The sequence below is a fragment of the Lonchura striata genome, chromosome 2 (assembly GCF_046129695.1).
Source record: "Lonchura striata isolate bLonStr1 chromosome 2, bLonStr1.mat, whole genome shotgun sequence".
Lineage (NCBI taxonomy): Eukaryota > Metazoa > Chordata > Aves > Passeriformes > Estrildidae > Lonchura > Lonchura striata.
The window spans coordinates 104358218-104384569 of NC_134604.1; positions in this window are offsets into that span (position 1 = coordinate 104358218).

Consider the following 26352-nt stretch of genomic DNA (forward strand, 5'->3'; position numbering starts at 1 on the left):
GTTAGCAGTTCTGATGCATCAGATGTTCCATGTGGGAAAACATTTAAGCAAGAACTATTTTCTCTTAAATAAAGTTTTTTTTTCTCTCCCCTCTTCCTAGTGTTTGGCTGGTAATCCAAGTGGGATGGGGAGAATTACAGACTGCTATTCTCTAGTCTGTGAATTGATGACAGTGTCACTGGTTTATAGTGACTGGTTTCTGTCAATTAACATCTGCATGGAAATATTTGGCTCAGGTAAGTACTTCCACGGAAGGGTTTATCTCCAGGGTAGAGACTGCTGTAACCAGCTTCTGGGTGTGGTTTGGGTTCAGGCAGAGGGAGCAGGGAGGTACTGAGTGAAAGTATAGTGTGGAACTGGTGGTGTGGGGCAGGTGGAGTGAGTGCTGGGGAAGATTGTTGTTTTGGAGCCAAATTTATTGAGAGGATGGCTGAAGCCCCAGAGCTGGGATGCCACTGGAGCAGTAAAGACCAAAATTCTCTCTGTTGTACAATAACTTGGCTAGTAGGGCAGTGACCCAGACAGGCACCCAAGCAGGCAGTAACCTAGCCAAGTTCAGTTCCTTCTTTGCTTGAGGGGGTTTGAAATTGCATCTTCAGCCTTATGCCAGATTTCATAACCATTTAGTGGCGGGAAAAATAGGACATATAGTTCAAAATGCCCCTGCTCTGAGGAATTATAGAACTATTGCCTGTTGACACTGCCTTCTTGTAAATGTGCTCTGGGGATCTCAGCTTCTGTTTTTCTAATTTTTTAACAACACTACTTTTGAGAAATTAAATTTACTGTCCAGCTGAACTGTGGCTGCTCCCCAGGACCCACAGAGTCTGGTTTGTTTATTTGAAACTTTATTTGAAAACAAACTTAAGTTTCTTGAGGATAAATACTCTCATGTGCTGGTATTTAATCACTGAATTGGAAGTAGAAAAGGAGAGGTCCCAGTCCCTACTTTTTCCCCATTGCCTCTGACCCCAAAGTGTGTTATCAGTTGTGCACTGTGATTATGGTTGCTTATTTCTCTGCTCCCAGTAATGCAGCCCCTTTTGTCCAGAACTGTGATTTTCACCGCTAAACACGGTGCTTCTCATCAGATCTGGTGTTAAACTACTTTAATTGCAAGTAAAGAATTTTCCTGGCTGGTTCTATCCTCTTCTGATTTTCCATGTCCTTTGATCTTCTGGATCAGTGATCACATCCCTTTCCTTTCTTGGCTAAATCCATCTTGCCCATACATCTGACAAAATGTTTGGTTCCCAGATGCATTCCTGATTAGAGCTGGCCAGGAATTTCCTGACAAAGCATGCCTTTGTTGAAAGATGCCAATTTATAAAATCTAAATGCCTTATAGATGTGTCTCTTCTTTGATGCATTTTTAGGGAATAATAGGAAGATTTCTGCTTTTGGGATTTGCTCCAGATTGAATTACCATGAATTTTAAAGTCCAGAAAACGCTGCCCTGAACGGGGCTCTGGGAGCTGCTATACTCCTTATTCTGTGGCAGTGACCTCCCAGGGTGACTCAGATAATGTGACAGCAGTTTGTTGAGTCCTGTGGAGCCTGAGCTCACTGGTGTGATATCCAGCTTTTAAATTCCATATCTAAATGTTCAGAGTCCTGAAAATACTGACATTTTTGTCAGCATCAAAAAAGTCACATTCCAATGGAATCTGATGCCTTGGTGAGAGATGGAAGAATACCTCTATTCAGTGCAGGTGTATTCCTGAGAGCTTTACCCAGTTCTGCAAAATCTGGAAATACAACTTTTAAAAGAGGAGAATAAATCAAGGTATATTTTTGCTATTGAAAACAAGATCTTGCCTTGAGCTGCAGAGCCTTAGAGACTGAAAGTCTTTGTTTATCAAAAAATCAGGCAAAACATAGGAAGCTTATTCAGGCAGTGGTAATGCACAGTGTGAGTGGTGGCCATTGGCTCTGGCCAGGAGGGTCTGAAAAGGACAGCAAGTTCAACCTCAACATCCATTAAATCTTTAACCTTTCTTGCTATTCTTAATGGAAGCTGGTGGAAGAGGAAGTGGGAATATTTTAATAGATTTGAAGTGCTCCCTTCATGAATTATTTTTCGTGAGGAGATGAAATGCCTCACTGTATGGACACATTATGTTCTCATGGTCTGTCTTATTTAAAGAAACAGTCAGAACAAGCACAGTCACAAAGCTTTATATGGCTTCTTCATTATTCTGCTCTTGTTATTGTGCCTCTGCGGGGTCTACACAGAAGAAAATCAGTAGATCAGCAGAATGCTGCTGCTATTGTGGAGTCTTTGTGTAGATCTGTGTGGCAGTAAAAATATGAACAATATTTCACTGAATCCCATCCCTCATTATTTTGGGGCCATTTCCTCAGCAGGCTGTCACACAATACTAAGGACAAGTTGGGTTCACGACTACTTGAATGATGCAGAGAATAAAAGAATATAGGCCTCTTTGTGGAAAGAAAACCTGCCTGGGCCCAAATAGAAGGAAATCACCACAAATGCACCTTGTATCTACTTGTCTAAACAGACCTATTCATTTCTATACAATACACTTTCCAGTCCTCAGGTTGTCTCTCAACCCATTTTTAAAAATCAGTCCATTATAATAAGCACACCAGGGATAGATTTTGTTGACTCACTCTTTAAAGCTATCTTATAAATATGCAATAACTATATTTGTGAGAATTCAGAGCTCCACATTCTCAGCTTAAAAGCTCAGTCAGTTTTCAGTTGTATCTTCATCTAATGCCTGATAACATCACAGAAGGACACAAAAAAATTTCCCATCATCTGATTACACTGGAAAAGTCCATTATTTGAATCCTTCCATAGAAGGATCACCACAGATTGTTGTTTCACTGCAGATTGCCACTTGTCTCAGGAGCAGCAGAGGAGCTGTGAGTGCCTGGCATCCCCAATCCTGGAGGAGTCAACCTAAATATAGAGGCCATTTTAGGAGCCCATAGACTTAATGGATCAAAAGAAGGATACTTGGTATTGCAAAGGATTGCAAGGTAGCCCTAGGCACAGTCAAAAGGTACCACAGAGGTTCAAGCAATTTCTCCTGGAAGAGCAGGCAACTGACCCCAAACTGCCTAAGCCTTTCCTTAATGCTCCTTATCACTTAGCATCCTACAGGAAATCTACACACTGGTGATTTAAAGCCCTTACTGGGGCAGGGAAGCTACAATCCTGGGATCATATGTCTGTTGTGACTGGGCTCCTGATGGCATTTTAAAGTTTAATCTTGAAAATGCTGCCCCTGGAAATGGTAACTTAATCAGACACTGAAAACAGATTGATTTTGCAATGATTTTTTTCTCCCCTAAATTGCCTTTGAAAGTCAAAAAGCTTTTTTAGTATCTTATTTCTGATGTTTCAGTGTGAATATTAACTAGATACAACTGTTGCTTAGTTGCACCATCCATGTTTTGTACAAATTAATTTTCTATCATCTGCACTTAGGCCAGTAAGTGCTTAACTTTTATCATACTATGAGGGTTATGAAATCAGTATCATTAATAAATTTATTTTAAGAAAATGCAGCCTCCTAATCTAAATGTGTCTTTGTTATTTCCACAGCAGGCACAACAAATGCTACCATACAATTAAACAAACTCTCATGTTACAGCGAGCTCATGGGCACTCTGTGCCCCCTTCCCCGGGACCCTGTGACTCTGATCAGATAACCCTGGACCCCTCCTTCCTGCCCCAATGGGGTTGGTGGAGAGCCAGGGAAACCCACCCTGTCCAAAGTCTATACAGACCCCTGACATTTCCTGTTTGTTCTCTTTTGCCCCGCTCTCCACATGGACAACACAGAATAAAGAGAGCTGAACCAACATATCTGGGGTAAGAGCCTCTTTTGGAAATCTTTGCCATCTCCTGATATTCCTCCCCTCAAAGCCTCGGATCTCTGGGCTAGCCTGATAATCAGGGGGCTGTGTGATGGGGGGATCATCACTCTCAGACAACAGTTTTCAAATAAACTGCCCTACAGCTGCCCTGCAAAGCCACCCCAGGAGCTGGAGACCTATAGATGGGATGACAGTAGGATCAGGCTGGGTTTTGCAACCCACATCTCTTCTTTTCAGGGCTTTCTTCACAGACTGAAGCAGAGAAGCCTGTGCATGTGCCAACCCCCATGCGTTAGGCACAGGCGTGTGGCTGTGGCTGAGCTGATGCATCTCTTGTGAGTGCATGGCCTGAGCTGCTGCCCTTGCCTGTTCCCCACCCCGTGTGCCCGGCTCCAGCCAGCTCAGCTCACAGACTCCAGGGGCTAAATTCATCTTGCCAGCTTTTATAAAGGTGCTGCAAGCTGCCACTCCTCTGGAGGAATTGGGAATGGCAGAATGTTTTACAAGACCCAGAAAACACAATCTATACCTAGAGGCAGGAGGTGCACCATTTCTGAAAGGCAGGTTTATAAAATAGCATGAAAATGCAGTTTTGGAGCTTTTTTTACTTTGTTGTTCTGAAAGCAGCTCATGGGAGGAGGGTATATTTCAATGGTAGTTAATTAAAGACTGCTTTGTTTGTAATTCCATGTGGAATTGTCCATGATTGCAAGTTTGAAGAAAAACAATACGCAGCATTTTGCCTTTGGTGCTGTTGCTGGCTTAAATGCTGTGTAGTCCTGTCATATTCAGTAACAGGAGAAAAGAGCCACCCAGGTGAATGTTGCTACAGCTGTTTGAAAATTAACTGCATCCTGTTGAAGGGTGATGAAAGCAAATTTCCAGGGCAGAAACTTAGCAAAAATAAAAAGCAGAAAAATGATAACATTTTGAATTCCTGTAGCATCACTGACAAAAAAAATCTCCAAGCCAGGAAGCAAATAAATGCAACACTCAGCCATCCCTTTCATTTTTGGCAAACCATCAAAACCTATTTATTTTCTGTATAGAAACAGATTTTTTCCCCTAATGTATTTTAAATTAAAATTGTGGTGCCTTTTTTTTTGTGTGTGTTTTTTTAAGTCTGCTTTGTGAAAAAGCTATTTTCTGCAGAACACCATTTCAGCTGCAGTTTCAACAAGCTCTTGTTGCTTCTGAACTCAGGCTTCCTGTGTAGTAACACATTGCACTGTTGGCATGCTCCTCTAACTAACAGCCTAGAGCATATTTGGTGTCATCTGTTCCTGTTTCCTTGGCTGAGACATGGGCATCGTGCCACATATCTTTGTATCCTTGGATCACTGGCATTTTTATTGTTTTTAAAAATAACCCCCCAGCTTCAACTTAAACACTCCTCACAAAATTTCTGTTTCTACTAAATGCTACTCCATGTTTAATGTAGTAATGTGATAAAAATGGTGTGGGTATTGCTGAGCTGATTGGCATCTGTTGTAAGGTGGTGAGCATTTTCATTTTCACTGAAGGTCACAGGATGAGGGTGCTAATATACTTGGCTCTTGGACAAATGCTACATATGACTGTGAACATTTGTTTGCATAGTTCTGGTTTAAAAAAGTAAAAATCATTATTATTCTTTGATGTAGAAACAGAGGTACCTATGTGCAAGCCAAATTTGCCATCACAGAGGAGCCAGATTAGAACTTCTCACTCTTTCTTTTAGGAAAGGTAAGCAGGAAATCAGTATTCCTAAATAAAAACAGGTATGGCTGGGGTAATTATTTGTTATAAGGGTGTTTTAGAATTACTCTTCCTTCCCTGTGTTATTTTGTGCCAGTGGTATTTGCACTCCCCCGGCCCTGGGGCAGTGTTTGAAGACAAATCTAAAAACATAACCTAGATGTCACAAGGCATGGAATTCATTGAATCAAACCCAGCTGTTGAGACTACACATCGTGGTAGTCTACACATCAGCTCTCTTTACAGGCAGAAATGTGGTGCAGCTCAAGCAGATGGTTCATGTGGTCAGAGGAGTCTTGTCCTGAAAGAGGAAGGGAAAGAGGGTCAGAGAGGGGACACAGATGGGATTGACTCCCAGTAACTAAAGAGATATTTTTTATCCTGTGATGTCATGCTTAGCATATACAACTGGAAGAAGAAGAAGAAGAAGGAAGTGGGGAGGGATATTTTTGGTGATGGTGTTTGCCTTCACAAGCCACTCCTATGAGTGATGGAGCCCTACTTTCTTGAAGAGGTCTTTATATTTGCATGCTCATGGGAAGTAGGGAGTGAAAACCTTGTTTTTCTTTACTTGCACAAGTGTCTTTTGCTTATTTAAAATGTCTTTATTTTGACCCATGAGTTTCCTCACTACTACCCTTCTGGTTCTCTCCCCCATCCCACTGGAGAAGAGTGGATGAGGAGATGTGTGCTGCTTAGTTGTCATCTGGAGTTAAACCATGACAGTCAGTTCTGCTTTTCCTGTTCAAGTGTGATTGCCAAGACTAGAAAGCACCACCTTGGCTGTTCAGCACACTTCTAATTTCAAGATATAATATGCAAATGACCACATCTCATTATGAAGAGAAACTGTTCTGTTAATTACCTCTTGGTGCCAGCAAATAAGATCTTACTTCATTTGTCTGACCTTTACTCTAGTCAACATATTTGTTACTCTCTACCAGGTCTGTTCTTTGTTTCATCCTCCTCTTCTCTTTTTTGTCATTCATAAGATATATTTTGAGACCTTAAGGCTTATAACACAAGCTTTTCTCTCAAGCCTTTTTGGGTTTTATCCCTATCTTAGAATGTGCTCCATATAATTTTGGACAACTGACCCATAATATTCCCAACTGGCCAACTCCCTGTAGAGCAGCAAAATCCCTGCTCTAGTGTGTGATGTCCCCTCTTTTTGGTTTCAGGGCCTGAAGCAACCCTTCACAATACTCAGTCTGACAACTCCCATGTATCACCTCTAAGTTCCTGTCTAGTTCCCACATTCAGTGGGATCTGCCTTCTGCACTTGGTGATATTTCAAAAGTTTTTTCCAATGCATCAAGCCACTTTGCCATGCAATTGAAAACCTTCTGTAAGGGCAAGTGTCTTCCTCATTATTTTCTACTCCACTAATCTCTGTAATGTGCAGACTTTATTGTAAATCCCAGTTTGGAGCTATATTCAAAACTTCACCTTAGAAGATGATTGGGGTAACAATTTATGTGTGATATATGGGCTCACTAATGCCATCTTTTTAAAGGCAGTCATAAAATTTCAAAAGCCCTCATAGCTCTTTTCAAGTTGATGGCAAAAGCATAAGTGACAAATAATTTTTCTTATATTTCTCTGAACAGGCGTTTGGAATAGTTTCATCCATTATATTAAATGGTTATGACTGGAATAAAATAATTTTGATTTATTGAACTAAGATCCAAGTTATGCATAAATAAGTATGGTTTCTAAGCAATTGTGTGGACAGCCCCAAGGGAGTAGAAATGAAATGTTGAAACAGGAAAATTTCAGAATTAGAAATTGTTCTTCATGTCTAACTTTCCAAAAAGCCTTCTCTTTAATTATTTTTGTTCTGTTACAGATTTCTCTATGTACTTTTCACTTATTCTGTACTAATTTGTCCTGTTAGCTGATTAATTCTTTCTCCTTTTTCCCTCATCACATTATTGGTCACAGGCATGTCATAACAAGATGACATGGAATAGTGCAGGGTGGAAAGTGTGATCAGAAAAGATTTGACTGTTCAGTCTAGTCTAACACCATACAAGGCAGGAAATGTCTGAATGTTTTGATGAGAAGCAAAAGGTTAAATCTTGTGAGATTTTTGGTACTTTTAATTTTAAGTCATTAAAAATAACACACTCCAAGACACTATAATATTGACTTGGGGTTCAACATTTCAGGTTGCTTCTGAAAAAAATCCTAAAATGAATTGGAATATTTTCAAATTTTTTTGCAATTTAAATTATTTATTTTTTAAAAATTTAAAACAAAAGGAATTTTATTCAAAGACTTGGAAAGGTGTTCATTAGACTTGAGATGGCTAATTGGCTACATGCAAAGATGAAACAGGTATAGGACTAGGGAAAAAGTAAAAATTGTATTCACATTAGAAAAATTATGTCTTTTTAGGTCAGAAAGAAGTCTCAGCTCTGCTAGCTGGGCTCTGGTGTGTCTCATCTGATATTTACTGTGCAGAGACAAAGCTTCAACTTCATCAGAGCAGAGGAACTGGGGATTTCTGACATGGGGAGTAGATGTCTCCTTGACTATGCTGTGAAGTGACTTCTGGGGATAGCTGTGCTTCAGATAAAAAAAAAACCACAATAATAAAAGAACTCAAGCAAGCACAGGGGAGAGCTTGGCTTACATACAGTCATCCATAAAGAGCTGCCTTTTTTTCTGAGTTGCTCTGTCCAGACTTTGAAATCTCCCTAGGGAGAAAGATGACATGTTTCTGACTGCAGGGTTCTCTCTCTGGAACAGGAAAGATCCAAGGATATTCTGTAGATTTTTATTTCAATTGTACCCCTTTAGAACACATTATAAACTCTATGCATGATAGTGCTGCCTAATGCTGTGAACCTGCATGTAGAATTTTTAAATGGAATTAAAATATTTGATGAAAGTTTTGTTGAAATTGTTGCTACATTGTATCAAGACACTTTGCTTTCATTTTATATGTTTGCTTCTGGAAGCATAAACAGTAAGCTGAAGTATTCTGATAATGACTTTGACTATTTCCTCAATGCTTTTTCACTGCTTCACTGTAAAAAACACACACTTTCCACCTTCTATCCAAAAATTCTTCAAGATCAGAATTTTCAAGGCACCAAATGTTTTGAGTTTGAATTTCAATATATAAAAATTGGAAAATATGTCCCAAAAAGAAAGAAGAGGAAAGAGATACATGGACATATTCCCTGACTCTGAATGAGAACAACAGAAGAAAAGTGAGCTATCAGTAGAAATATATTTTATTGTTGCCTGTAATCTGTGTTTTCCATTCACACCAATTTCTGAGCAGACTGGGGCCTATTTTCCATTTGTTGTATGTAACTCCCATTGTTGAAAATGGAAGTTATTTGTTGTATCAAAGAAGAAAATGTGGTTAGAATGTGATTGTAACTGTTTTTTCCCCCTAATTTTCTGTACTGTGTGTTATTATTTTGTGGAGTGACTTTTTTTTCTGAAGTGTTTCTTATATTCTTAATAAGGTCAGCTTGCAGTAATTTCAAGAAGAAAGGCATCTTTTGCTGCAGTATGCTATAATTTCAGGGCTCTTCACAGGCAAACTTGAAGATCAGGATAGATTTTTCCCCTTCAGTTTGGTCTGTTCTACTTTGTTAAAGTCATGTAATGGTCCAAATGATCTTTTCTCAGCTTCTGAGTTTTAGTGCAAACTAGAAGCTCACAGCAATCCTTCTGGTTCATATAATCAATTTAAGATTCATAGTTTTTTTTACAATAAAGAACTTATTGCATCCCTAGGAGGAACTAAAATAAATTTCTCAGCTGGGGATGAGGTTAGGTGAAAAGCATCACATTTTTATTACCAGGGCAATGCTGCTAATGATTAAAATATTCTTTGTTTTTTCACTGAGAAAATTAATTTTTTTCCCAAACAAATGTGCAGATGCAGAATGATCAAATCTTGTGACCTTTATTGACAAATGGAATGTTGCCCTTAAATTAATGTTGGGCCTTATTGAGTAGCTTCAACTTGAAGGAGCTGACTTGTGCCAAGCACACATTACTATGCAGATGAGCTGTGCTATTGCTTCAGACTTTCCCAGCAGAATCATATTTGTGCTCTGGTTGTACAGAGTGGAGCTGCTATTGAACAGGTGAAGTGTCATTACTCCCCTTGTGATCTAAACTTTTAAACATTTTTTTTTTTGACATTGGGTTTTATATATTTTGCAGATTTAGATCTTGTTGGAGAACTGTGTGTCTTCAGCCTGAAGGATCCCAGGACGGAATTTGTCTTACTTTACCTCTCCTGGTAACACGGAGGTTTTTATCTGAGCTTTCCAACAACTCCCTTTGATGGTCGTTTGTAAGAAACACTTGCTTTTATGTCTTCATTCTAAAAGCTGGCCTAAAAAGAGATCAAATGAACACATCCTCCTTAGAAGAAGGACATTCTCTTGCAATTTCAGTGGTAGCCATATTTGCATGTGAAAATACCCAGTATCAGAGAAAATCTCTCTCAAAGGACAAAGAAAATCAATTGGCGTGAAATGATCTGATGACAAAAGATATTGGAAAACCTTTTCTTTCTCAAATCTTTTTTTTTAAGTTGATGTGTCTGTGGTTTAGATCTCTGTTGGCTGACTCCCTGGCTGCTTCCTTTTGGAGTATAACTGCACTGCAAATAAACCTGTCACCTGAACAGAAGTCAGCGACCTTTTTTTATCCTGCCAACAAGTGGCTTTCCTGAACATTACTGTAAGAGAAAAGGATGAAGTATTTCAGCAACCAGCTATAAGAATCACTGTCTCTAGTGTCTAGTAAGCTTTCCACTCATTGTTGAATGATTGATTGCAACCAGTTCAAGTGCTGAAGTTTTACTTTGCTAAATTCAGTCTTTAGGTAAATCACTTTGAAATACATTGGAAAATTGAGAGCCTTAATGTTCCTACCCAACCAAGATAAAGGAGAAGCTGTTGGATGTCAGAGAATGAGCCTGTGCAGTCTAAGGACAAGTGATGAGTCACATTCTGTACTGCTGTGGTGCTGTAAGAGCTGCTGTTGAATGCCTTGCCAACTGTGAAATTACTATTTCTGCTTGATAATGTTTTGTTTCCAAGCAGGATCTAGATAAAAGGAAATACCTGAACTTTTGAAACAAATCAGACTGCTTGTCAGACCTTTTCCTTTGGTCTTCAACCAACATATTATGGGAAGTTTTAGACCTGATGTAATCTCAACTATCACACAATATTCATTCCCCCCCCCCCCCCCCCCCACTTCATTGCCTAATTTGGCTGAATTGATTGAAAATTAAAGTAATGCACTCACTATTATTTTGTCAAACTGGGATATAATACTTTAAAAAAGTGTCTACACATTGAAGTAATTTATATGGTAAAACTAACTCTTGTTTCCAACACAATTGATAAAGGGATTTTGGTGTTTGATTACAGAGTTAGACTAGCATCTTTAGAAACTAAAAAACTCAAGTTTTTGCTAACATGGTAGAGGAAGGAAATTTTTTACTTTAATGGTTGATTCATAGATGCCTCTAGGAAAGTTCAGGTATCATCTGGATTTTGAGGTCTGTTTGCTGAAAGCACAACAGGGACATTGGCCGTCGTGGAATGCTGATTTTTCTTGGTTAGACTTGTCTATGAGCTTACCTGAGAAAGCTGCTTAAGCCTGTGTGTAGTATGAAGCATCTGAGAAGTATCCCTGAGTTCAACAAGCCTGCTCCAACAATGGCCAAGCACTTGAGATGGTGTCCAAGGGCATCAATTTTTGTAGGTTTCTATGCAAAATGTACCTTGTATAGGTACATTTGTCCAGCAAGAAATTTGATCTGTAAGAATCGATTTCCTATTTTTAATTGTCAGAATAATTTGTTTTCCCCTTATTCTTTTCCAGAGGGAACAATTATGCTCATTGACATTGTGGTTTTTATGTGGGCAACTAGGATGTACATCTTATGTGAAATTTCAAATAATAATTTTAGAGTAGTGATAGTACCAGTATGTCGTTAAAAATAAACAGACTGTGATGTACAGTTAGTAAACTCTAAAATAATACCATTGGATGGAATAATCTGTCCTGTACTTAAGAGAACTGATAACATTAATGTTAATATTTAAAAATCTATGTTTTCACCATGTTAGCTTTGTATAACTTACTCAGTGATTCATAAACTCTGACTTATCTGTGGATTAAGTAGGTATCAGATCTGCCTTATGAAAAGCTTAGTGATTCATTCTTTCACAAAACACTTTTGTACAGAATATAATATTGTTTAAACTCTATTGGCAAGATGTCAAACAGCCTGGCTTTAGCAAACAGGACTGAAATCATCAGATTCACTGTGATAAAGATGACCAAAACCCCAAGCCAAATTTGACAGACAGATGGGTTACCTGAAGATTACAAAGTCACAACTTAACGAGGCTTTTGGAAGACTATCAAGTCTCAGAGAGGAAGAAAGTGGGTGAGACATTTCTTGAATCAATATTTATCTGAAATGTTTTTCTCATTCTGCTGGGACAAAACAATATCATACAGCTCCTTGGCCGGTAGGTTTGGGCAGGAAACGTCTTCAGAAATGGTTTTCCTGCAGAGTTACGGCCTCGTGGTGCCCGCACCCAGAACGCCGGGCAGGGCGGGACCGAGGGAAAGGCTTCAGCACCACGGGCAGCGCCTCCGGGAGCAGGAGGGGTCTCTCTGTGCCTTTGTGTCCTTTTGGGCTTGAGGTATCTGACCTCAGAATCTGGAATCAAACCTGCTGAAGGGTTTTCTTCATCTCACTCTTCTGCAGATCCCATTCCATGAGAATAATGCACAGTAGAAATACCCTGTTACTTGAATTTCAAGAGACCTGAGCAGCACGGCTAATAACTGAGAGCCTGCTGATTATTACTGAGCGACTGCCTTCAGATTTCTGCAGGGATGGCTTTGCATTTCACTTTTAAAATAAGTGTGTGAAATCACACATGGAGTCTGTGGAAAGAGCAGTAACTTAGCAAGGACTGGTAGTGAGGAGTTACCACAGGCTACAATAAATCTTTCTGAACCAGCCTAATTTCTTCTACTGTTCCTGCACTTTATCGTTCCTGAGTCTCTCTGCCCAGCTGTCCTGACAATGAATCAATTGTGATAAGGAGCTGGTCATCTTCAGGACTTGTCAATGTCAAATAAAGTATAGCAATTGAGGCAAAGGACTGAGAGAAGAGGTGGGACACTTCCAATGTGCAGCTTGTGATGTGTTGTTATGGAGAAGTGGATTTTCAGTTTTTGGCAAACAGTTCCTTACAGTGATGGGAAAATTGTTAAACCGTGTTTTCCCACATTTGGCTACTACTTTCACAGTCTGTATTTTCTCATCCTGAGTTTGAAGTGAATGTGAATCCTGATTTGCAGAGGTTTTGGCACAAACAGCGCCTCCTGAGCTCACTGGAACTTGTCTATAAAAAGAAGATTCTTGGAACATATTAGATGATGCATAACTGTAGAGATTATGGAAGATCAGCTCATGTGAAACTCATAGAATTCCAATTTACAGCTTCTGATTTCAATTTTAAAACTCCCAATGCTTAAATCTCTGTCAATTCACTTTCTTGAAGTGTACAGAAATATAAATTTCTTCATGTTTTCAAAGTTTTTATGGTCAGTAAAAGAATATGAGATATACATCCATAGACATTATAGCTGACACTACTCTTTGCAAGCTTAAATGCTGTGGAATGTAAAGGAAGAATGAAAGTCCAGCAAAGAGCACTAAGAGAGCAGATAATGGCATTAATGTTATTTTACCTTTTGGCCACCTGTTGCAATACAGCCAGTGCCAGAAGTGACTGCGAGTCATTACTGTTTGACAGCTGCTTCATGTGCTTTGGAAAATGACTGTGTAATTGTTCTCAACCTCCTTTCTTGTGGACAGGTGTCCATACCATGATTAGCACTAATTGGCAATGTTGTTGGCAGTCATAGAAGGGAAACTAATGAAAGAATGAGCATGGAGAGGGAACAAATTTCTCAGCCACCAAAGCAATATGCCTGTCTATATTCCTGCCTGTTCTGGGAACAGAATGTCAGCTCTGTGTGTCCCCTCTCCCCAAACATATTGTTTAGGAGAAGCCAAGTTGTTTTAAGGGAGAGAAACACCAAGTAGTTTAAAAGGGATTTGAGGCTGACAGTGAGAGAAAGATCTGCTTTAGGAATTTTTAAACTTGTGTTTGATCAAGTTTGTTTAATTTTAGCTTGTTTAGAAAGCAAATTTTCAGAAAGGGGGTAAATGTGGAGAAAGAGCTTTAAAAATATAACATCCCAAGGAAAACTCAGGGGTTCTTTTTCCCAAAAGAATAACATCTAGTTAGGATATCACCAAGTCTGTCTCTGGAATGCTGTCATCGTAGTCTTCACGGCATGGTGATGTCCATCTCACAAACAACCCTCTTCCATCCACTGTCTGGCTATGACTTTATATCAACCTATCTGCTGGAATTGTAGAGGACTGTTGGTAGATATAATATTAAAGTTTCTTCATGTCTACCACATGAACACTCAGATGTCCATAACATGACTGGGGAAGACCATATGTGGCAGATGCTATACATTTTCTATTCATTTGAATCAGCAATTCTCTGGCTCTCTCACTATGTGATGTAGTATCTGAATTTTTGGTGAAAGTGGACGTGTGTATGGTCTCATTGGTAGGAAAGGGTCATGGTGACCAGTGCAGAGTAACTTACTCAAGAAGCTACATCACTCTGAAACAAAATCTGGATTCTGATGTCATCTTCTATCCTAGTTGTTATTCCTTCTCTAGACACCTTGAAATTCTTACCTGTTCTCTTGAGTTGCTAAGTCAAGACTGTTTCAGACCTACCAGTTCTGCAAACCCTGAAGGAATCACCTTTGCTGTAAATGTTTGTAATGATGTCTTTTCCTGAAGTAGAGGCTGCTGGGAGCAAGTGGATAGCATTTAGATACAGAGCCAAACACACCATAAGCGTGTCCAAGTATGTACATGATTTTGCAGTACAAATGAAAAAAACAAACCTCTTGGGGGTCAGATAGAGGAAGATAACACTGAGGTATAGTAATGTACAGTTCTTAGCTCCCACATCAGGTCAAACTGAAGCATGTATCTTAAAAAGGACATTAGAAAAGTAAAAGTAAAGAAAGATGAGGATTGTGCATGAGGAAAAATATCATTCTTAGGAAGTAAAGGTGGGTGGATGAAGGAGACCTGAGTTGAAATGGGAAAGCCCAATACTGTTGTGATATCATGCAGGAAAAAGAGAGAGAAGGCCTGCATTGATTCTTGTATATCATTGCCTTCTCCTCAATGACTTATCAGCATGGAGCCAACTGCATCTTGTATAATGGATGTACTTTCTGTAGGATCAATACTGGCTCATCACACAGCTGGCAGCATTGAACATCTTTTCTGTCTCAGCCTGCAGCATTTATTCTCTCTTGTTGCTTACCCCACGTTATGTGTTCTGATGACATGGCAATCGGTTTTGTTGGGTAATGGTTAAAAAAACCCTCGTGCCCACACAGACAGGGGAACACGAATGAACAATGTGGAACATTTATAATACCCTTCTAACCCCTTCCCCAGCTTCCTTGGGACCATGACCTGTCCTGTGGTCTGAGAGTGACACCCATCACAATGCCTCAGAAGAAAGAGTTTCTGAATCACCTTTTGGATAGCCTTTGGGAATGTTAAACTTATTATGAGAAGCCAGAAAGCGTATTTTGGGACTGGACAGGATTTCTATGGGATAGTTTGGAGAAGAATTGAAACCGGGGAAAGGGATGTATCTAGCTGATTTGGGGAGGAAAAAAATTTGTGAAAAGGGTGGGGTAAAGGGTTTGTTCCATGCAAAAAGGTTGCTGGTCGTGCCTGGCTCCTGGTCTCACCAAATCCCATTACTGCTTTTGAGGGTGAGGAGCTCTTTATTTTGTGTGCATGTAGGTCTGTTCCACCATCTGGAGTAGCATACAGGCACATGAGGCATGTGAGGGAGTGATCACCAGGAAATACTAAGCCAGTCTAGCTGGTGACATAGCTAAGTGACCAAATATTTAAGCAGCCATAAGTGTAGGCCAGATACTAGAGTGACCAGAGAGGCTGAGAGCTGACTTCTAGAGGGATCAGAGGCTCTGAGACAAATTCAGTGAGCATGGCCTGAGAGATGCATTTCAAGTGTGTGTGTGGCTTGTTGGATTTTTACATACGTATGTGCTGCACACCTGTGTGATGCAGGGACCTGCTGGGACTACATGGATCCTGGCTGGATCTGGAGACATGCAGATGCAGCAGCCTTGCCTCTTTTGTTCTACTGGGTTTGGCACACCCTAACAGATTTAGTAAAGTTATACTTAGTACACCTGATCTTCATGGTTGCAGAAATAATTCTGGAAAAGTCTTTATTTGTGTATTGCCAAACTTTTGGAGAATTTAGGTATTTTCCCAAACATGATATTTTCTCCTGAAAATGAGGAAAATAAGTCATGGGAGAAAAAAGTTCTAAAACAAAGGAAGTAAGGAGAAATAGGAAACATCATATGTGGGCTGGTATTCCCTGTGGTACATTTACTCTTATTTTCTAGAGAAATTAAGTATTTTTATATTTCTACTTCTCTTTAACCATTAAAGCAATGACAGAAAACAAAATGTAAATGATGTACTGAGGTTGTCTTTTCTGGAGAATAGTTATGCTTCCCTTGCAAGTGCCTATAGGTATTACTCTTAGGGTAATTGTAGCATTTTGTCATGTTGGCAGATCCTTTACAATAATTTTTGTTCCCATTAAGCAACAACAGATGAAAGGAAACCTTGGCTCAGAACACCTGTTGGCAGCCTCACAGTTGCTACTGAATAAGCATTGCAGCAGTAGTTGTCACTGCAGACAGGATGTCACTGAAGAGAGAGCTGGCATTTTAAGGACTGCTGTGTGTTTGTAAAAGCCTGGCTCTCAGACTCTGAGAGCTCTGCCTCATCCTCCTAGCACAGCTCTTTTTTAACTTGTTGCAGTGACAGGAAGCAGGTGAATCACATGACTGAGAGAAAAAAACCTCACATAGATGGGAACATGGATCTCAACTCCATTTTTATGATAAAAAAGAAAGGATTAGTGATTTTCAAACCTAGGACAGTTACCTTCTGATTTTATTTACAGTTATAATGCAGGCATTTTAATAATTTTAGGATAAATGACAATATACCCAATAGTGAAGGTGTTTACTTGGTGAGCATGGTAGTAACAATATTTTCAGAAAAAGGAAAAAAATCTTTAAGTAAATCCCTACTGTATGGTGTTCATATATTGCTGTGAATGTTACTTCTTTGCCTATTGTTTTTTGTCCCAGAGGGGTAAAACTTTAAATTGAATTGCTGTAGGGTCACACCCCTCACATAATTTGCAAATATACACTGTGAAAGAGATTATGTTTTAGTAATGGCAAAATCTGGTTCAGATGTTATGAATTCACATGAAATATTAGAGAAGCTTTGAAATGGGGGGCAAAGCAGCAGCTAGAAGGAAATAATACTCTTCCCAAATGCCACAGGACATCATGCTCAAAACTGTGTTACTATAAGGCAATGATAATTGGGGTTTTTTTTTATTATGAAGTTGTATCAATCAATATTCTGTGCTTCTTAAGTACAACCTCTCTTGTAGCAGTCCTCACACAGTATGACTGAAAGCCAAGATGTTACTTTATTTTGCAGGGGACTCAGATTTATGAATGTCTCTTAACTGAACAATTTTTTCTTAGAATGTTATGGCCTCTGATAAGAGGAGTTTTGTGCCAGAACTTGAAGGATAAAACTGGCCATCTGTGAATGCAGGAGGAGAAATAATATCATTGAAACCAGTTTCTCAAAAACAAATTTAAAGGTAGCTAGTGGAAAGTCAGGTTTGACCACTCTGCCCATCTTCAGGCTGGCACTACAGGTTACACAGATTCCCTCAACTCTGACATTAACTTACACTTTTTTGTACAAAGCATTATTGGTCTGGCACAGGGGCAATACACTTTCAGGTGACATACATTTTAAATCTTACAACTTCTGTACTACTCTATGTTTTATCTCTGTTCAGCTTGATGCATTGATTGCCAAAAGCTCCTGCTTTTGAATAATTCAAGAAAGTCAGCTGTCAGTAGGTACATAATTTGGAGAATTGCCTTTGTACTTTTTAAAATCCTTGAACGTGTGCCAGCAACTGACTGAGGCTCAATTCTAAGTTATGTACTAGAGTTCAACTTGTACTGAGTTGTATTTATGAATAGACTCTATGGGTTTAGACTTCTCCCATCAGTTTTTCACATAGACTCCAATAGAACATTGAAGAACAGTTTCATGTAGCGTTATTGAACTCAGTGCTGATAGGTCTGATGATTTCCATCATTCTGTCATGATACCTGAATGTCAATGATGCATTGCTGTAAAGCTGTGAGTATTGCCAGTCTAATTTTTTGTTATTGCAAGGCACTAGAGCCACTTGAATTCAATCATGGAATGAAAAGGTAAGAACTCTCTAAAAATGGTGGGGGGAGAGAGAGATATTGAAAAACTTTCTTGGGAAATGTGGGCATTCTGGATTGCACACATCTGAAATATGGATGCAGAAATTAAAATAAATAAAATATAAGCTAATACATATAATTAATCTGTATAAACTCAACATACGGCTCATAAGTACATGACAAGATTAAACTGAAACCTAATACATGTAAAATGAATGCATATAAAAATAAATCTGATTAATTCAAGGCACTTAACACACTAAGTAACTCTTGAACAATACCATGAACCATATGGTCTCCTTTTTACTGAGGCATTGGTTTTTTGGTTTGTTTTTGGTATATGACAATGCTTCTTGGTAATCAAACATCTACTGTGTTCTGCACTCTGCAGGGATATGATATGTAGACCTGCAGAGTCCACACTTGCTAAAAAGCTGGAAAAGGATTTTCATGACTGCCAGAAATACATTATGAATAGGAAAAATTGAATCTACATATCCATTTATAAAAAACCATAAATATAGATTTATTTGGATCTGGACTACATTCTTCTTTGGAAACTGGATACATATTTTTTAATCTTTTAAAAGATTAAATTGTTTGTATTAATAAGGATTAATATGTCTCTAATCATCACATGTATGATTAACAGCAATTTCTCCTTCCCAGTACACATTCAGAGCAGTAGAATACAATGCATTTAGCAAGATGCCATTCCTCTCTTCTGCAATCCACAATGTGGAGGAAGAAATTAAAGAGACATGAGGTGAACAACAATGCCAGTGCCACCAGGATGATTATGTTTCATTTTATCTCAATCCAGACAGCTCTCTTTGCTTGCTAGAGTCTGCAGTTATGGGAAGAGGAAGAACAGGATGGTCAAGAGTTAGATGGGTGTGGTGGTGTCAGCTTTGGAGGGTTGGCCTGAATTTTACTCCCTCAGCCATGTGTCTCTTCCTGTTCTTGTCAGAAAGAGACCTCTGTGCTCATGACTTTTATCCCATTGCAGGGTTTGTTCTCACATGATCTTTAAGTTATTTTTCACTTCTCTGGTCCAGTGTCCCAATTTGTTCCAGCAACAGGATGATGCTTGGGTCTTTATGCAAGGTAATTACATTTGAAAAGAAAAATGCAAAATTTGTTTTAGTTTCTGTTAAAATATGCTCTGCTGTGTACAGTCTCAATGAGGTAGAGACCATAATTGTAGATGAGGTGGGAAAAAGGATTGTAAAGCTGGAGGTGCTTTTATTTTAGCTGTTAATTTTGTTAATTTTCTGCCCTTTGAACCATGAGGATTTCCTTAGCCTTTTTTTAAATTTTTTCATGACTGTTCAATTATTACTCCCCCATCTCCTTCCAAGCTACTATTTTTCCATCTCCACTTTTATTTCCTACTGGTTCATTCCTGCATCTCTTTCCCTCATTGCTCCACTCTGAATTCCTTAATAAAAATCTTATTTTCTATTTTCCCATACATCTCTTCATGTTTTTATCCATGACACTTCTTAAGCTTCTCTCCTCCTTAATATTTTTACCTAGCCTAGAGTACAACTTTTCCTAATTGTGCTCTCTTCCTGCAAACCAGCCATGTAGCCATTCCTGAAGAAGTAATGTATAACCCATAATAATTAGCAGACTATAAAAAGCTTTGAAAAAATATTTTTTTTCCTTGATGGTGGGCTGAGATGTTGACTTGAACTAAAATATATTTTATTTAACTTTAAAACAAGTGTCTTACCCAATCACAGCAGTTATTCTTCAGTTTTGAACACCACCCTCTGGGCTAAGTCTAAGACTATGGTTTATATGGTGTGTGCAAGGAGGTAAATCACAGCAAACACCTTTGGGCTTCTCTAGCTCCAACCCATTATTGTGTAGTGCAAAGGAAGTAGAAGGCATTTACTAAAACATAATTAAGGCTGTACAAGCCTCTCAGAACATTTTCTAGTTGTCAGGTGAAAAAGGGAGGTTTTCTCAACCCTTAGTGTTTGAATTGTCTGTCAGTGGCCCAGGAAAGCTGAGACCCTTGTGCCTGACCAGCCTGTCAGTGTCCTCTTAGGGAGACCCTTCTCTGAATAGTCCTGCTGGGTCAGAGGCTGGTCTGACTGACTTTTGCAGGAACACACACCAACAGCATAAGGGAGAATCCTCAGCAGGTCATCCACATTATTCAAGTATGTTCCCTGCTGCTGGAGACTGTCATGAAGGACTCACACTCACAGTTTATGGAATAACACTCTTTATTAATAGAAAATTGTAACAGGTGAAGGTTTGATAATATCTGTAGGTGATGGTATCTGACTGCAAAAATGTATTCAAAGCAATGCAGAGACAAGCTCCAATACCCAGTAAAATTATTCAGACAGTGTGGTTCTAACCTAAGAGGAGTCCTTATGGGGGAGGAGACAGGTTCAGCTCATTGACAGATCCCAGCAATTGCAATGGTGTCTTCCCTTATTTCTCCCCAGTCTCTCCTTAGTTTTATACTATTTTTCATGTTTAGGTGGAGCTTGAGTCACTTTAGCCATGCCTACCTTGGTTACTACTGCTTGGTGTAACTCTCTTTGCTCTTAAAGGTACGGTCACTAAAATATAGAGTACAAGCACATTGAGGGGTGGTTGTACCTTGGAGGGGGTGCCTTTGGGATGTAGGTGTGTAATAATATTACAATTAGTTTATAAAGAACCAAGCTAATCTGAGGAGAGTGATTTCCCCCCAGCTGCTGCCTTGGCAGCATTACCTCTCCTCCTCTCCCCTGGCTGACAGGCGTTATGGGGTTTATCAGCTACACAGCAGCACTGAGTTCCTCTCCCCACGAGGATTCCAAAAGAGCCTGGCCATGGTGTCTGCACTGCTCCATGCTCCATTCCATCCTATAGTAGGTGCTATGGTTGCAGATTGTGTGCACATGGAATCACCATGGGATAGGTTTCCAGTGTGCCAGCCACATTCCATCCAGGGAGCAGCAGCTTATTTTACCCAATAATTTCTGTACTTTTATGACTTCTGTTACAATGTGAATATAACCTCTTAGTTTCCTTAGTTTCCTTAGTTACCCCCAGCCATTTTTCTACTTAAATTAGTAAGGCTTTCTTTAAAAGCCAGCTAAATCTGGGAGCACTGAGCTTCACAGCCCTTTCATACAAGGCTTGTACCAGGCAGACCTTATAAAAAGGCTTGCCTAGGATGTAGCTTTGATATTTCAGTATGCCATATTAAGTAACTTTCAGAATTCTATTATTACTTAACTTGTGAGAGTATTTACTGAGTATTAGAAGCAGGTTCCCAGGTTTCTCTGCTTTTATCTTGACGCCTACAGTATGTAGTGAAGTCTAACTTGGAAGGAATTTTTTTGGGGCTTTATTCTCTAAGTGATCCAGTCCTAACAATGAGTCCATGATGATCAATTTAATTTAATTTATGTTTTGTCATAAACTGTTACCTTCTTGACTTGTCTGTGTAATATGCAGCCTCACTCAAAAGAACTGTTGGATACATTTTCAATTGCTTTATATGAGTCATTGTTCTAGAGGGAGCTTTTATTATGGATTGAATACCTGGGATGATACATTTACATGTATAAGATCAGATTCATGCTCTCTTAGATTTATACCTGTTTCCTAGGTGTGCATATATTCACAAATATACATTTGCATTAGTATGCATACAGACTCACAGGGTCTTGGAGACAGAAGGATAAGAAGGAAACATTGGGATGCTGCCAAGAGAAACTACAGTATCTTTGGTCTGATTATTATTCATTAGATATTCCTGTTGCAGCATATGACAAGGTTGTTCACACACAGTTCTCCCTATCCTTGCATAGGCACTCAGACTGCTTGCCTTTGTTCCATGCTGAAGCTGCAGCTTCAAGAACAACAGGATGTGTGTGAGGAGGAGGAGGAAAGGCTGACTCTGGACATGCTGAAATGTCAAAAAAAGGCCATCTGAAATAAAAAGCTGAATACCTACCAGCAGAAGAAACTATGCTTAACCTCCTGCAAGTACATGAACAACTAATCAGGAAATAACCATGAACATGGTACAGGGAGAGCAGTTTATAAACAGGTGAGACTGGACCACAATAATTAGAAAAGTAGACCAGGTCTAATTGGAGACCTTCCTGCTAGAGCCATAGAAGTTAGGATTAAGGTGTGTGTGTTTGCTTGCATTTGCAGTTGGATATGCCTGCACATGTGACTGGTCACTACTGTTCTGCTGAGGGAAGCTGTCACGTGTGATGCAGTTATCCTGACAGGAAAAGTGCTTCCATTGCTACTTTTTCTGCTCTGTGAGTGAATATCAGCCAACATGACAAATCAGCTTAAATTTTTCGCTGGTATAAGACAAGCCTCTGACAGGAGTTGGCCCTGTAGCTGTGTCTGTGTGGAGGCTCAGATCTGGGACCCATGGAAGCATCAGTGCAGAAATCTGCTGGAATGGTCCCCAGGGAATAAAGTAACATCAGACAAGGGATGGGTGAGGGATGAGGGGTAGAGTGCTTCAGGAAGTGAGTCAGAACACACAGTGTAAACTTGCTCCCTGGTGTTAACTCCACAGAAAACTGTAATTTTGGATGTCTAAAGTTTGATCCTGGCAACCACGTACACCTGAGAGCAAATAAACACACTCAAGTAAACCAAATTTTCATTATTTGATTTAAATTATAAAGTGAAGTAAAAGAAAGTTATTTCAAGTTAGTTTCTGATTGCTATGTTTTGCTATGTTGAACTCTGCCAATACACTTTTTTTCATTTTCAAGTTCATCTTTTTCATGTCATCTGCTTGGGAAACTGTAACATTAAAATGGAACAGGGGCAAACTTCATATAAAAGCAAGCTGTGTTTCACATCTACTGTCAGTGACAATAGCCAGCTTTTGATGTGCAATTTTGATAGCATCAAAATGAGAAAGTCTGGCAGTGATGCCCTGTTTGGTTATTTTAGAAGGAGATTTTGGAGCTTACTTTGGGCTTTCTGAACTATTTGAATTATTTACAGGCAGCCACAGGCAAGTGGCATTTTACAGTGTGTTAAAACCAAGCTTTGATATCTGAAAATAGCTCCTTTGGTACAATGCTTGTCTTCTTGATTCTCACATAAGCTGCATATTTATCATAGCTGAGTGATAAATGATAAGATTCTGCTGTTTTATAGGCAGTGAAATGACAAGGTCAGTTTTAATTAAGCTGAGATCAAGCCCAGTCTGTATTGCACACTTCTGATTAGGTTACTTCAAATTAACATAAGTTTTTGGAGACTTCACTGAAGTCAGTGGTGTTAAACACCAGCTGTGCTGGCAGATAAGCGTGGGATATAAGAAGGAGATAGAATTCACATTGAAATTAGCACTTGGCACAATATAATTCTCTGATTGCAAACTATGCGAAGTTGCCTGTGCTAATTGGTTGATTTTATTTGAAGCAGATGTTGTTAGCTTTCTCACTAATGATCTGGAGAGAAATTTTTTTGAAAGAAATGCCATGTTAGGTTCTCTGCAGTATAATAAGCTAATTACAACTTTAAGTACTTGCAGTAATTAGCACAATGTGTATAAAGTGGTCCTGATCTTTTCACCCTGCTGTATTATTGTTAGGACATGTAAAAAACAAAAAAAGAGAGGTAGCTGGATTTAGTTCCCCAGTCTAGCTTTTTGTTTTCCCAGACTTTTATATTTAGGAGATAATGAGATAGATTTTTATCCTTATTTTTAAGCACACCAAAAAGTTTTAAACCTTTCTCCTGTTTCACTCTAACTCTCTTCTCTAAATCAAATCTGTTTAGTTTTATCTATCTCCATTGAGGTAAAGCCTTCCAGCCTTAAAAATCCCACTAGTAAACTGTTCTGTACAGCAATGGAGTGTTTGTTCTCTATTAGCTTATTTAATCGCTTGCCCATGGATTACCAAGATCTAAAATATATCTGACCTATAGAAAGAAAACAAACAAACCCACCCTGGAAACTTCCTTCTTTTGAGAGCAGTTGTGCTCCTTGTGGTTTGCACTGTCAGTGATTAAAATCTGCTGGCAATTTGCAAAAGATACAAGAAGACCCAGCAAGTGGTCCTGTCTGCAGAAAGAAGGAAAATCAAAATGAGTTATATGAAAATGGTGAATCTGTTATTATCCTATAATCCCTTCTGAAATTCAGTGTGACTGTTGCAGATGGTGGGCACACGCCAGAAATGGCTGTTCTGAGAATACAGTTTAATGAATATTTCAGTTTATCTAGCGGTCTCCTGACATGGTTTGGTGAAATTTGCTCTTCAGCCATTTACACTGAAGTTGCTTTCACTTCCTGGGAGAAGTGACTGGAAGCCTGATAGAACCATTTGCACAAATTTGCACATTTCCCAGCTCCCTGGTTTTGTGGGCTGAGGGATGACACACTCAACTGTCTTGGACATGTTATGCCATTTGAGGAATGCCTCCATGGCCCCAGCCACTTGTGTGACACACACTGCTGCCAGAGACTGGTGCCATAAGGCATCTCCTTGCCACCACCTGAGAGAAGGGTTGGGGGACTGTCCCTTGGGGTTTGTTTTTTGGGAAAATGATTTACTGCCTGGAACTACAAGGGCAGACATTTCTGGGCAGCAGGAGCCTTCAGCAGTTTCGTGGGGGGCTGTGGACAGGAGCCTGTTTGGGTGGGCTGGGCTGAGCCCTTGCACGGTCCCGAGCGACTGCTCACAAAGATTGGCACAGCCACAAAGAGGGGACAAAGTACAAAGCCCACAAAGTCTTTTGGGCTGACATGTGCAAGGATGTCCATGACACCTTGTGGCTTTCGGGGGTCACTCGCCGCTGTCCCCCGTCCCTCCCCGGCCCCCCGGGACCCTCCTGCTAGCTGTCCCCTCCGGGGCCGGGGTTTTCCGCGGTCCCGCTGCCCTGGGCTCACCAGGCAGCGTCTGGGTTAGCACGGTCCGAGCAGCAGCGTTGCCTCAGTCGCCGCTAGGATTCGAGATAAAGAGACCAAGAGAGACCAATGGTGTGCTTGTCCAGAGAGATTGTATTGCCTGAAGCGTTGCAGGGACCAAAGGCCCTGGGCTATTGCCCAGATACAGTTTTATACAGCAAAATTAAGAGATAAGGTCTAAACAATAGAGACAGTGTCCAGTTTAGGCACATCAGAACCACCCCAGGGGCCAGGTCCAATGGGAACTGCTCAGGGGTGAGGAGAAGGGGATTACAGAAAAATGCTGAAGTGAAACTTTCCCGAAACAATGGGGCATACAGAAATGTATATTTTCCTCAGTTTCCTATTCCCAAGGCCTTTCTAAAACCCTTCCTCCACACTACCATGCCAGTATGATAGCAACAACACCTGGGAGGGCAGAGCCAGAGGGAGCTGCTGATGACACTGGGCAGTTTGACTGGACTCTTGCTGTCTGGAAAGATCCTCTCTGACAAAGTGCTTCAGGCCCCAGTGTTTCTTCCTGAGGTCCTTTTAACTGCAAGTCATACCTGTGAAGAGTGTTTCCCCTTGGTGCAGAACAGAAGAGTTTCAACCCATCATGTTTTCTCCTCTTTTTCCTTTTCCATGTCCTTTTCTATAACGAATTTTAAAAGAAATATGTTCTTTGCAATTAGGCCACGTGTTGAATGTCTACCTCTCTGTAAAGTGCACGTAAAGAGGTATTCAGAAAACACATCTTGTATTTAGCATGGCATATTTCACTGAAATATATTCCTGGGTTAGCAAAAACGATGCAAAGTTTAAAATACTTATTTACTTCCATCAAACCTTCTCCTTTTAAATAAGCTGGTAAATCTATGTCTTGAGAATGTGGGTAAAAAAAGAAAATATTTGTCATCATGGCAGTGGTGAACTTTAAGGAAAACTCTTGAATTAGCACTAAATCATCACTCAGAATAAACTACAACTTGATTTCTGTAACTCCTTGAGACCAAATTAATTAATTTTATTGCCTTGGGCAAATCTTCTAGTTGTGGGTTTAAGCTAAAGCAAACATGCTACTTCCCTTCAGTCTGGAGAATTGGCAAGGAAAGATTCATTGTTATTTTAATCTCATGATTCAATCTCCTGCTGCAATAATTTGGTGATTTGACTAATTGGTGGTTTAACCTATTATTAATGTTCCTCCATTAATTTCCTGATGCAATTTTAATGACATCTCGATGTCACTATTGAATTAAAGTCTGTTTAGTCAAAGAAAAAAAAGTAAAGCACTAGTTTTATATGTTGATATCTATTTGGTGAATTTTAATGTCTGTCTTCATTCTAATAAAAGTCTGCATGTT